This window comes from Panthera tigris, chromosome C1 (genome assembly GCF_018350195.1).
Source record: "Panthera tigris isolate Pti1 chromosome C1, P.tigris_Pti1_mat1.1, whole genome shotgun sequence".
NCBI lineage: Eukaryota > Metazoa > Chordata > Mammalia > Carnivora > Felidae > Panthera > Panthera tigris.
The window spans coordinates 14,514,695-14,529,052 of NC_056667.1; positions in this window are offsets into that span (position 1 = coordinate 14,514,695).

The window sequence follows — 14,358 nt, forward strand, 5'->3', positions numbered from 1 at the left end:
CTCTCGGGGGGAGGGGGGGACTTTTATTTATCTACCAGGAAATGGAGGTCCAGAGAGGTTAGGAGACTTTCCCAAAGTCACACAGCACATCAACAGCAGAACTTAGAGTTAGACCTCAGATCCTGGTTCTAAACCCTGGGCTCTGATCACTATCCTGCTGTCTTCAGCTCCAGCCCAGAGAGAGAGAAAACGGAATCTGGGGCAATTCAAGGACTCATCCACATTAGGAGTTCTTGGGAGAATCTTCTTTTTTTGTTTGTTTGTTTTTAAGTTTTTTTTTTTTAATGTTTGCTTATTTTTGAGAGAGAGAGAGAGATCGAGTAAGGGAGGGGCAGAGAGGGAGACACAGAATCCGAAGCAGGCTCCAGGCTCTGAGCTGTCGGCACAGAGCCCCATGCGGGGCTCAAACCCATGAGCTGTGAGATCACGACCTGAGCCGAAGTCGGACGCTCAACCGATGGAACGACCCAGGCGCCCCACGAGGGCCTTGAATAACAGAGGCCATCCCTGACTTGTTAGTCTGGTTGGGGCTCTGGCTTCATCCTCTGTAGAGGGGGACCCCATGAGGTCCTCCATCGTGATGGCCCTGGACCCACTCTCACTACATGGGCAGCTCTGGGGAAAAGATGAAATCCAGGGGTCGCTGAAACCTAGGAGGAGGCTTTGACTCTTATTTGACTATCTCTTGCATGACAAGCAAACCTTCAAGGAGGTCATCTCTCAAAGTTGCCATCGTCCCCTGAGGGGTGGACCGTCCTAGAACTGTACCGTGTCCCTTAGCTTTGCTGAACCTACGTTGCCCAGAAACGCTATCCTCACAGAATTCCGGGTGCGTGTGGGTCCCCGGGGACGTTCTGCGTGAGATGTGGAGGCAGCCGTGGCACAGAGGTGGTAGGGTTTTTATGAGCGGAGTCGGAATCGGAGCGTGAGACGCTGTCACGGCTGACACATGTTGTCCCCTATCTGTTGGCTCACCGCGTCGGGGTCGGGAGACTCTGGGGTGGCAGCAACTCCCGGCCCTGCCGGGTCACCAGCTTCAGCTTCTGTCCTTGGAGGTGGCGAGATGGCGAAGGGTGTTCTGGGCTGTCCTCATGGGTTCATCCTTGCTGGTCCAGTTTGCCCTGTCACTTGGGCCGCAGAACTTCAGGCGGCGGCAGCAGCAGAAAAAGAAACCGCCTTTTACAGACTGTTTTACTGGCTCTCACGATCATGGGAGTCAACCCCCTGTGAAAAGTCCTTTATTTTATCTGTTGGTGCCTCCTGGCAGTTCTGAGCCTCCGATGAAGCCCTGGTGGATACAGCAGGCTTCCTGGTGCCTAACAACATGCTTGGCACGTAGCAGGTGCTTCGCAAGTGTCTGTTGAATGAATGAACCACTGGACGAACAGGGGAATGAACGAGACGCGGTCCCTGCCCTTAAGGTGTTCACGGACCAGGGTGGAGACAGAGAGAACTGAGGACCTGGGCAGGCGGTCCAGTGGTGGGAGCATTTTGACCTCTCTGGTGGCACAGCCTGGACAGGTGTGGCTCACCTCCTGGTCACTCAGTCCCTGATGCCTCCCCGGTCGGGGCTTGTGCTGAGCGAGGGGACAGGCCGTTCCTCCACGCTGGGGCGGTGTCCTCAGGGGGCCATTGGAGAGAACTCAGTGCCCTAGCAGTGGGTGTGGACTTCCTGCAGCTGCTCCTGAAATGAGGTCCCAGCCTGTCCTGTGTGTCAAGAGCCTGCTCAGACGCAGGTCAACTCCTGACCCCACTTGCACACCTGCTTCTGGACTTGCTCCCGGGACCCGTGCCAGCTGGGGAAGGTAACTGGAGTGCTCGCCTCCGGTGCGTCCCACTCAGGTGGCAAAAGCCTTCCTTGGGAGCCTCAGAAATCCTGCCACCTCTTGGAGGTCTCTCAGGATGGTGACAGAATCCCCTTTCCCGCTGAATTCGGAAAGCCCACGACTACAGCATAAGTAAATCCCCCACGGAGGTTTGCTGCTATCAGTCAGGGCTCCCCAATCATCTTTTCTTGCACCACTCCGTTCCTCTAAGGCCTTCAGTGGCTCCCCATTGCCTCTTCAGCCTGACGTTTAAGGTCTTTCCACTGCTGGCTGCACGGCCCTTCCATTTGGATCTCCCAATCATTCTCTTCTTCCCCAACGCTCCACTCCTCCCATTTCACCCTGTGTGTTCCACGCTGCCTCCGTTCTCTCTGTTTCTTCCCTTCTGGGCTGTGGCCCCCTCTCCTACCTGTGAGTTGCTTTTTTTCTCTTATTGGTAATAATAATCGTAAAAGCTACCCCTTGCCGATTGCCTGCCACGTGCCGGGGACTTTCATACGGGTTATGTCACTTCATCCTCCCAACAACCTGATGGGCAGATGTAATTATCCCGCTTAACGGGTGAGTAACCTGAGGCTGAGTGTATAACCTGGGCCACACAACCAGAGAGAGGCAGAGTGGGGATTGGAGCCTGGGACGTGCAGATCCGGGGCCTGACCTCACCGGGGGCAGGGTCTGTGCCTCACTGCGGCCAGTACCCCGTACCTTGCTTGGCACACGGGGTCTGGCACAGAGGGGGTGCTCAGTAGACGTCCACCGACCGGGTCAGACCCCCTGCACCCAGAGACACCCAGAAGGTAGGGCTCACATCTGCATCTCAGGAACCCCACCGAGAAGTTGGAGTTAGGAACGCAATACAGAAACCTGGTTTTGGGGGAGGCTGGCCACGGAGATTCCCACGGGCTCAGTGAGAGCCAACAGCCACAGCCGTGACCTAGAGGCATTTTGTGCTTTGCATGTGTCCCGAACGCTCTGAGAAGCACAGGATTAGACCCTGTCTAGCTGGTGGGATTTTGAACCTCAAACCGTCCAAATACCTCCTCCACACTCAGTGGGGTTAACGTTCTATTAATCTGAATTTAATTTGGGGTAACGAGAAGAATCGGGAACCGGACACTGGGTTCTAGTTCTGACTTTGGATGAGTCTTGGGTGGTCTCGGGCAGACCCCTTCCCCTTCTTGACCTCAGCTTTCCCATTTTATAAGAGCAGGTGGGTTTTTTTGTTTGTTTGTTTATGTTTATGTTTGAGAGTGAGAGAGAGAGCAAGTGAGCAGGGGAGGGGCAGATACAGAGGGAGACAGAGGATCTGAAGCAGGCTCTGTGCTGATAGCCGGCAGACTGATGTGGGGCTCGAACTCACGATGGTGAGATCACCACCTAAGCCAAAGTCAGCTTCCCAACCGACTGAGCCACCCAGGCGCCCCTATAAGAGCAGGCCTGACAGATAATTTAAACCGTAGCCCTGGTCCATTAGTGGATGATGAAATCAGTCCGGAGGGTTGCATCTGGTGCGTGTGCGTGTGTGCATGTGTGCGTGTGTGCTTGTGCGTGTGTGTGTGCGTGTGTGTGTGCTTCTTGATGCATGTGTGACTATATCACAAGTGGTAAAGTGCTGCTTCAGCCAATTGTCCTCTGTTGTGGTGTGTGTGTGCGTGGCGGGGGGGGGGGGGATTGACTGGGTACAGGTGTAAATGTTATTACATTCTGTGAGTTGCCATTAAAAGGATTCAAGAAACCCTTGTGCACATGACCTCTCAGGGCCTGCCTGGGACTGAAGCTGCCGGCATCTGTCTTGGCCTTAATTGCACAAACCCCTAAAGGCGCCCCTGGGGCCCACTGCCCTGGACCCCCTCATCCTTCTCCTCAGGCATTAGATCAGAACTGGGCTTCTTCTGGTCATGGACGTCCAAGCCTGTGATGGCATCAGTCCCTGAACATTCTGGAACCACCCAGCGGAGGAACTGGTCATAAACACAGGTGTTTGGCTCCTCACTGGGAAACAGAGAGCCAAGCCATGAGTTTAAATAAATCTTGGGGAGCCAGTGTTTAAGGGCTTTGGCCCAGACGGTGGCTCAGCAGGTATCTCTGTGTATTTCCTCACCATGTGACCTCAGGCCTGTGACTCCAATTCTCTAAGCCTCAGTTTCCTCAGCTGCCAAACAGGCTAATAACACCTTCCTGCATAGGCTGTTGGGAATATTTGATGACATGATGCACATAAATTAGCCGGTGTGGTGCCTGACAAACAGTAGGCACACAATAATGGCACCTATTATGGGAGAGGACCCCCAAACCCAAGCCCAAGAGTTTGACTCCAACCGGTTGGCTCTAAGCACAAACCCTATGGGTTAAGGTTGGCGACCAGGGCAGAAGGTGGCCCCAGGCTGCCCCTTACCACATTGGACATGGCTGTCGGTGACACTGTGGTTGTAGTGACCCCGTGGGGAGCACCGCCAGTCGAGCTCTCAGGCGGGAGTAGCTGCGGTTGTAGGTGAGGCAGCGCCTGTAGGGAGCTCCACGCTGGGCCTGGAGCAAGCAGGACCTGCTACCAGTCAGAGACCTCGAGTTTCTGCACTTCCAGCCTTTGCTGGATCATAACTTCCGGTCCGGGGACCAGAAAGCTGTATTTGCTTTATTTATTTATTTATTTATGTATTTATTTAAATGTTTTATTTATTTTTGAGAGAGAGAGAGAGAGAGAGAGAGAGAGAGAGAGAGAGAGAAAGACCGCGTGGGCGCGCATGGGCACGCGTGCACACACACACACCCACATACACACACGAGTAGGGGAGGGGCAGAGAAAGAGGGAGACACAGAATCTCAAGCAGGTTCCAGGCTCTGAGCTGTCAGCACAGAGCCCGACACGAGGCTTGAACTCATGAACCATAAGATCATGACCTGAGCCAAAGTCAGGCGCTTAACCGACCAAGCCATCCAGGCGCCCCCAGAAAACTAGATTTGTAAACAAGCTCTCGGGGTGAGGCAGAAAGCAGTAAGGTGTGGGGACACCAGGAGGCTGCATTGGTCACAAAAGATGAGCAGAGCTTACTTGATATACTCACATATACCCTTGGGTATAGCTTGTCAACATCCACAGACTCAGACGACCTGTGTTCCTGGCCCTAATTTTATACATCTCTAAATTTGGGACGGTGCCTCCGCGGTAAAGGTGTAGGGGGTATGCCCTCCTAATAAACACGGATTTATATATTTCCATCCTCTTCACAAAACCCATGTACATTTTATAACTTTCCCTTTTAATGAAAACATTTGTTTGAAACATTTGTCATTTTTTACGATAGAACATTTTCTTACAATGTGTTACCTCTCCACCATTTAAACCCAGTACAACCCCTGTAACTTTGTTACCAATATAGGCTCTCCTTAACCAAACTTTACCCAGGATCCTCTAAGCCTCGGTTTGACTGGGCCCTGTCCCTGACTCTTGTCCCCAAGAGCAAGAATCAGTTTAGGGATGATCATTAGAACATGGCTAGGTCTTTAGTGTTCTACTTTCCAGATATCACAAGCTGCTTTTTCTTGTCTTGAAAGTTGTCTGTGCTCATGACAATTTGGTAGACTATACTTTCGTAAACAGAAATGACATATTTATATTTTCTCCTTACCTGCTCCCTTCAAAATTCAGAAACTCTTCTTGAGTATTCTTATTCCATGGCAATATAATGATTTGCCTGAGTTTCATAAGCATCAGTCCTCCTTGTAACAGATCATCGGTGGAAATGTTGGCTATATAACCAGGACTCTGATGGGCATGTCGTATTTGAGAATGATGTGCATAGAATCAGATATGACAAGACAGTTTTAAGAACCTAAGGTTGAATTTATGGAGCCAATGCTCATAAAGCTGTCTTGAAAAAAACTGGTTTGGTACCTGGATTTACTGGGCTCCTAGCCTTACAGGTAAGGAAGATCACTTCCTGTCAGCCCCAGGGATCTTAGGGTATCTTGGGGACTTTGAGAAGAGAGGGATTCGCCCAAAACTATGGATACTGAAGGCAAAGTCTGGTGGTGAGCTCCTGGCTTGGCTTCCTAGCTTCCAGAGGCTTCTATGTGTCTAAACTGATGTTCCTCATGAAAGGTTCCAGGACAGCAAACTCAGAAAGGCCCATGTGGTCAATCACCATTTTTTGCTGCTTTTATGTAAATAATCATGCCAAATCTAATGAGGCCAGAATAATTTTGTAAACAAGAACAATCATGCTTTGATTATCTTTGGTCAAAACGAGGTGTAACCATAGAAAGAAATTTCGTGTTTCAATGGAAAACTACAGCCCACCCTTGGGGGTTCTCCACTATGTGACTCTAATTCCCCAGATTCAAGTTTCCCATTGTTCTCCCACCTTCCTGCCCCAGCATCACGGAGAACTCAAACTGCCATTTTCCCTGATGTCCCGTCAACAGAAGCTGGGTGAATTGATATAAACTTCAGAGAAGTCACAATAGATGGTGTCTGGGCAACTTTCACGCCTGCTGTTGTGCCAGCTGCTCTGAGAGTTTACTGGAGCCCCCGAGGCCATCACCAACGACACTGGAAGTGAGAGCCGGGAAGTTTGTTGGGTTGACGTTGCTGTCCTCACTCCATCATGAACACACTTGCAGCCCAACATCTAGAAATCTTCCAGCTGGCTGCCTTCTGATCTCAGAAACTGGGTTCTCAACTACTAAGCTTTCTCTTCTTATAATTTTCATAGAAATTGCTCCCATTTAATACCAGACTGCTCACACTATCCAGCAAATAGCCTCTATGACCAAGTTCTAGCCGATGGGTTCACCGATCCTTCACGAACAAAAGGAGACCAAACAACAAAGTGACTCATGCGGTTCAGAGGAAAGAATCTCTTCTTGAACAGGAAGAGGGGCCAGATAACTTCACTCCTTGACCAAATTTAGTCAGGCTCCTCTGAGACCTTTTTTGCCTCGCTCTCATTCTCAGGAGCAAGAATCTTGTTAAGTAAGTTTAGCCAGAACCCTCACCCTCAATATCTGATCGCCTTGATATCTTATCAAATTTCTCACCCCCCCCCCCCCATCATCCTGCAGGTGATGTCTGATCACCCGGGCCTGCCCTCAGCAAGAATCCTATGGGGTCAGTTTAGCCAGAATCCCCCCTCGCCTCCTGATGGACCCTCTTAGCGATTCCACCCCCACCTGCTCCTTGACTGTACATCCCCACATGTCCGTACTGTATTCTGAACTGAGCCCAGCCCAGATCTTGTCTCCCATTGGAACCATTCCTGGTTAGAATCTGCCTTTACCCCTCTAAACACTGCCCAGCTCTGGCTTTCCTTTGACTTTACCCTTTTCTGGAAGATTCCTGGTTATTGTGTGAATTCCTCTGCACTGACTCTCCCACTCAACTTCGGTGCCCCATCCCTTTTCCAGCAAGGAGCTGGGGAGAATGGGAGACGGATCTTCTAGAAAGAAAAGTCACATCTCAAACTCATCCATCTGTCAATACCAAAATGATAGATTCTGGGAATTGGCAAAGAACTCATTTATCAAGTCGGAGAACCCCTGAGGTAGAGAATCAGGAAATTGTTTGGTTGCCATGCCCAAAATCTCTTTGAGTCATCGATTCTAAACAGCTGATTTAATAAATCTGGAATGTTGCACGATCGGTTTCCTATAAATCATAGTGAGCCAGCTGTCAGACGCTGAGATTACTCAGGTTTCAAATAAACTTGTTGGTTGTAAACCTTAAACCTCTTATTATCTTCTCCAAGGATCTCTTTATCTAGAGACAGTTGTGTTATCATACTGAGCTTCCAATCAACAAAGTTTTAGCTTACAGACTTCCTTTCTTGTTTTGTAGTTTTATTTATTTATTTTGAGAGAGACGGGGGAGTGTGAGCGGGGGAGGGGCAGAGAGAGAGAGGGAGAGAGAATCCCAAGCAGGCTTTGTGCTGTCAGCGCAGAGCCCAACGTGGGGCTCGAACTCGCAAGCCGTGAGATCGTGACCTGAGCTGAAATTGAGATTTGGACACTCAACCGACTGAGCCACCCAGGCACCCCCAGACTTCCTTTATATGTAGAATATTCTAGACTTTTTAATATTCTATGCTTTTCAAAGTGTTGCCAAATCCACGATCCAGAATAGGCTCAAAACATCCCATTTTACAGAGTGGGAAACAGAGACAGAGAGAAAGGTGTCCTGTTGGAGGCCCCACCCAAGTTAGTGGTGCCGCGACCTGAACCAGCTTCTCGGATCCTGAAGTTTGGGCGAGGCCCCCCCACCCCATGGCAACGGGGACCTCTTGAGGGCTGGGATTGAACTTCTTTATGAGCCCCACTGCCTCACCTGACGCCTGATGTGATAGAGCAGATCCCAGTGTGGACGGTGTCCTAAGCGTGCTTCACCTCTTCATTCAGGTTCCACTGAATCCTCGTAAACGCACAAAGGAAGTACTATGAACACCCCATCCTGTGCGTGGAGATACTGAGGCACAAAGAGGCCAAGGAGCTTGCCCAGGAACCACAGCTGGTAAGCAGAGGACAAAGGGATGAACCCCACCCTCTTTGCCCAGGAAAGGTGTGCTGAATCAATATGGCTGGTCCCTGCTCAAGATGATGCCCAGGCAAGGTTTCAGTTCAGACCTTGGCCAGCCTGCCTGCTGTCCCAGGAGGGGAGAGTTGCCAGTCACTGGCACCCATAGGCTGCCGGGGCCCCGCAAGCCCCAACGACAGTCATTGGTGAGGTGGCTGAGGAGGGGTCGCTTCCCCACGGCCCACTGGCTAATGCCCTATATAGAGCTCCAACCAGCAGGCCTAGCTGAGGACAAGCCCTGGGGAGAAGGAAAGAAATGTCCACAACCTACCAATGTTGCTAACATTCCTTCAACAATGAGCAGGACAACAACTGCTATGTGTTCCATGGGCTGGTCTCTACATGCTGGACAGGGTGCAAAGTGGCTTCCGGGGGTCTGTCATTTACCCCACAACACCTCATGTGGACAGTATGATAATTCCCATTTTATAGGTAAAGAAACAGGCTCCAAGAGGTTCGGTGACTTGTGCCCAAGATCCTACATCTCGGAGTGAGGAGACCCTAGAGCTGGCAGACCTTGTGTGTGGGACCCTGAGTCCATACTCTTGACTACTTAACTATGTTAGAGCATTTCTCCTGCTACCTTTTTCCATTTAACATGAGCTTTTTCACCCTGACCACTCTGGTGTCAATGGGGACTTGCCGGCCAATGTTGGTGAAGAAAACTTTTCCCCTACCCTTTTAGGTTTTGCTCATGGGGGCCTGCAAATTAAACCAACAAAAGACAGGTTAACAGGAGAAAAGGTGCATGATATTTATTAATATTGACATGCATAGGAGTTCCCAGAAAAGAAAACTCAAAGAAGTTAGACTCAGAGGATTCCTTTTTAGCAAAGAAAAAAAGGTTTGGACTTCACGGGACGTAATAGTAAGTTGGGGGGAGATGACCAGATGATATATGGAGGAACTAATGGAAGAAAGGCTATTTTAGAAAAGTCTGTTTATGCAAATCAATCTTGGTGGTGACTTCCCAGCTTTGATGATAAGAGCTGCTCTTCTCTCCAAGTCGGAGGGTTGGGGGCACCTTCCTCACAGGGAAATTTGTGTCCTGCTTTTAAGCAGATAAGGGACTGGCAGAGAACTCTTTCTGCATCTGTCAATTCTTAATTGCCTTCAGCTCAAAATAATTCTTATGCAAAGGGGCATATTCTGAACCCGTTTGAGGCCCCAGGACAAGAGAGCGATGGAAGCCGGCCTAGTGTGGGGGTCTCCCAGGCCAGTCCAGCCACACCATGACCACCTGCCCCTGGGCTCTGCCTGTGCTCCCCCAGAGCAGTCCCTGTGTTCTGCCTCCCTCGTCTCCAGGACCTTCTACAGCATCGCCCAGCTGGTGTCTCCCGCCCCACCCCCACCCACCTGGCTTGGGACTCCCCAAAGAGGACAAACTGTGCTGCTCACAGACTGCCTGACTTGTTCTCTCTCCAGTTCCTGCCAGTTCTTCAGAATGCATCAAGGCGAAGGTGGTCTCTGTGTGGAGGCTGGGCGTCCTCAGCACCTCTCCCGTGCGTGCCTAGTTCACCCAACTATTGACTGTGCACTTTTTCTCTCCAATAAGAGTTTAAAATTGTTTTTTAATTAATTTATTTATTTTGAGAGAGAGAGAGAGAGCAAGGGAGGGGCAGAGAGAGAGGGAGACACAGGATCCCAAGCAGGCTCTGTGCCCTCACGGCAGAGCCCCACCCCGGGCTCGATCTCACGACCATGAGAACATGACCTGAACCGAAATCGAGAATCGGATGTTTACCCGACTGAGCCACCCAGGCACCCTTCCAATAAGAGTTTTATTTTCATTGCGTTTATTTTTATGGTCACCGTCTGTTGATGACAAGTAATACTGGCTTTCCTTATACCAGAGTGGAATTAATTTCCTTCTCAGATAAATTTACTTAGGTTAGGAAAGGTTAAAAAACAAAGTAAATTGAAATATTAAACCAAGTGTCTGGAAGGAGGTGTGTCAAAGGCTGGGTTTGGGAAGCATAAGCCTCGCCATTATCCTATCTGGCAGTTTGGAGTAGACTCAGCGGAAACAACGGTGCTTGCAAGGAGTCTGATCTAGCAGGTGGGACTTCAGGGGCGCCTGGGTGGCCTAGTCGGGTGAGCGTCCCACTCTTGATCTCGGCTCAGGTCATGATCTCACGACTGGTTTGTGAGTTCGAGCCCCACACCAGGCTCTGCACTGACAGCCCAAAGCCTGCTTGGGATTCTCTCTCTTTCCCTCTCTCTCTGCCCCACCCCTGCTCGCTCACCCTCTCTCAAAATAAATAAAAATAAAAACTTAAAAAAAAAAATAGAAGGTGGGTCTCCAATCTTTCAGCCCAGTGAGTTGCGCTGGCCCAGGATCGTTGGTTTATCAGGCTGGTCAGCCCTACGGTGGGCCATGGGGACAGACGGCCTGCATCCTTTTTGGAGTATGATCCTGAGCCAGAGACATCAGAATCTCCAGCAGCCCTGGTTAAAAATACAGGTTCCGTGGGGCGCCTGGGTGGCTCAGTCGGTTAAGCGTCCGACTTCGGCTTGGGTCATGATCTCACAGTCCGTGAGTTCGAGCCCCTTGTCGGGCTCTGTGCTGACAGCTCAGAGCCTGGAGCCAGTTTCAGATTCTGTGTCTCCCTCTCTCTGACCCTCCCCCGTTCATGCTCTGTCTCTCTCTGCCTCAAAAATAAATAAACGTTAAAAAAAAATTAAAAAAAATACAGGTTCCTGGGCCCCATCCTAGACTTGCAGAATCAGACCTTCTGGGGGTGGGGCCCAAGAACCTGCATTCTGAACACTCTCTGCCAGGGGATTCTCGTCCTCTGTGAAGTTTCAGAACCACTGCCTTAGGGAGCACACCATCTGGGCTGGAGAGGGTGGCACCCGGCGATTCATGGGTGCCCGGCCTCTGCCGCCTCTCGCAGAGTCAGTTACTGTGGGCAAGATATTTTACTTCTCAGAGCCTGTTTTCCTCCCCTGGAAAAGAAGGCCAGAAGCTCCACCTGGCAGGGGCACCTGTAATGAGGTGTAAATGAGAGAATGTATTAGCAGGTTCTTAGGAACTCCAAGCCAACCGGGGAAGGGTCTCCGGAAGAGGCAGCCCACCTCCAGAAGGATCTTTGACCCCAGGGTCTCCTGGGAGTGGGGGAGTGTTCTTGGCAGAGGGAGGGGGAATGATTTCTGATAATTCTGAGGGAGGGGCCGGGAGGCGATAACACTCCTGCTTTCCAATCTAAGGTCAACAAATGGCTGGATGAGTAAGTGATTAAGAAAACCAGCAGAAAAGGGGAGCAGAGAACGAAAACAAGGCAGGGAGACTATCAGGGTGGGAGGTGGTTGCTTTAGGTTGGGAGGGCAGGGACCTTTCTCTGAGGGAGTGACTGCCAGCTGAGCTCTGGATGACAGAAGGAGCCAGTCTTGCTAAGAGCTGGGGAAGAAGGCAGTCCTTCCAGGAGAGACCCCCAAAGCGAATGAGGCTTGGCCAGGAACCTAAAGCAGAGACAGAGAAAGGAATCTTTCTCTGACATGCTTCGCGTTTTCACAAACTATTTTAAAATCTCTTCTCTTTTTTTTTCCTCTAAGTTTATTTATTTTGAGAGAGTACAAGTGGGGGAGGGAAAGGGAGAGAGAATCCCAAGCAGGTTCTGCACTGTCAGCACAGAGCCCGACGCGGGGCTCGAACCCACAAACCGTGAGATCATGACCTGAACCGAAGTGGGATGTTTAACTGACTGAGCCACCCAGGGACCCCTAAAATCTTCTTCTTTATTTCACCTGGGAAAAAAATAGAGGAGCCCCCCGCCCCCCAAGCTCTAGAGCCAGCCAGGCCCTCACTCCCATGTGTCTGGGCTGCCTGGGTGAGGTAGGCTCTAGATCTGACTTCAGTAGTGAGCAAGGATGCTGTGCACCCCAAGCCAACAACCCCCAACCCCCCTCCAGGGGGCACTGGCACAGGAAGCAGGGTGCAGAGGTGAGACAGGAGCCCCGGCCCCACCTGCACATCCCAGAGACAGGGAGGAGCTTGGGTATTTGGATAGAGGCTCCTGCTGGAAAAACAGGCAGAGTCGTGGAGAAACCAGCTGCCCATCGTGCCCCTGGGCTGAGCCCCCACCCACTGGAGGTGGCACCCTGGGTCTGGGTGGCCTGGGGGTCAGATCAGCGGGTGGTGGGATTAAGTGCTCCCAATGGGAGGGCAGTATCTGAGTGTCACTGTTACTGTTGGTACAATTATCACTCACCAGCCCTCTCCCCAGGCTTCCTGCCTTGCCACCATCACCCTCACCTCCTCATCCCGGGGTGTGGCTCCTCCCCACCTAGGGCACCCAGGGCTGAGTCACCAAGTGTCCCAGTAAAGAGTGTGGGAGGTAGGGTGAGACGCGGCCCTGGAGCCAGAGAGGACTGGGTTCGAGTCCCGGCCCTGCCACTTATCAGCCAGTGACTCACCCTTCAGTTTCAGTTTCTGCACCTGGAAAATGCAGGTGACAATGCCCATGCCCCAGGGAGTAGAGGGTGAGTGGGCACCACATGTGTTCAATGTCAGGTCTCGATGTTGGCTCCCCCTCCGCCCCCCTCCGGGTTGTCCCTCTGTGATTCTGACCCTGGAGGGAACAGGAAGCACAGTGACTGTGTCCTCCTGTCTGCCTCCTACACCCAGGGCTGCTGGACAGATGCGGGTGGAGAACAGAAGCTGCTTGTGAGTCTATCCTTCCTTTGTGCCTCTTACCCAATTCCGGGGATTGGAAATTGGCCCAGAATGAGAACCCACAGGGTGGGGGGTGGGGAGTCTTGCCTTACTCTGGGGACTCAGTCCTGCTGCCCTGAGACCCCATCTGTCCATCCCACCTCTTGGTTCAAGGTCCCAGGTCTTTACCAACCTGGGATTCATTCATTCATTCATTCATTCACTCATTCATTCATAACAAATGACTGTTGATCATCTGCTCTGGGACCACCAGGCCCTGTGCTAGGTGCTGAGCTCACACAGGGACAGCCCCATTCCTGACCCAGCCCTAGACTTGCCCACCCAACACTATGCTATTGACAACCCTAACAGCTCCCATTCTAGTGGCTACGTGACACTCAGGGGACGTTAACCCTGTCTCCTCTCGAGGGTACATAAATCCTGAGGAATCTAAACCGACCAGACTAATCCCATCACCTTGAGCCACTATGGCTTAGGGTGGCCAGTCCTGCTGGGAAAGTCTGCCGGATGGTGGCGGTAAGGCTCATTGACAACAGACACAAAAGGGACAGCGTATTCTCTGCTGGATGTCCTTGTGTCCAGGCATGAGGTCTGGACCACCGCTGCTGTTCTGAGCCACCCAGGGGGCAAAGCACAGTGAGAGTGGCCAGAGCAAGAAAGAAACCAGGTACTGAAGACATTACCAAGCCACTAAAGAGCCACCTTGCCCCTGGACTTCTTGTCATGTGAGGTCGTAAATGCCCTCATTGTTGAAGTTCATCGAGGCATAGGAAGCTTCCTGATCAGTACAAATGGGATGGGGAACCAGGGAGCGGGGTGGGGGGAGTCTGGGCTGGAATCCGGCTGTGGGACCTCAGAGGTTGCTGTCTGTATTCTGAACCTCAGGTTGTAAAATGGGGATAATAATGGAAAATAACGCCCATCCTTTGCCAACACTGACGCTGTCACTATCACAGGGGCTCGGATCGACAAGGGGGTCGCCAGCTCTTGAACAAAAGAACATTGCGAGTCAGGATCTAATGGAAAGGGCTGCACAGTCGTGTAGACGGTGGAGAGGGGAGCTGGGTGGAAAGAAGGGGGACGTCGGCTAACATTTAAAGAGGCGTTACCGTGTGCCAGGGACCGTGCTCACCATTCATATGCATTAATCTAGTTTAATATGCTGACCTCTGACCTCATCTTATTTCCTCCTTAATTTAGCTCTACTTTGCATGTGAGGAAACCGGGATTCCGGAGGCGAGTCAGTGGTTATAACTGGAATTTGAACCCAGTGCCCATGGTTCCTAATTCCT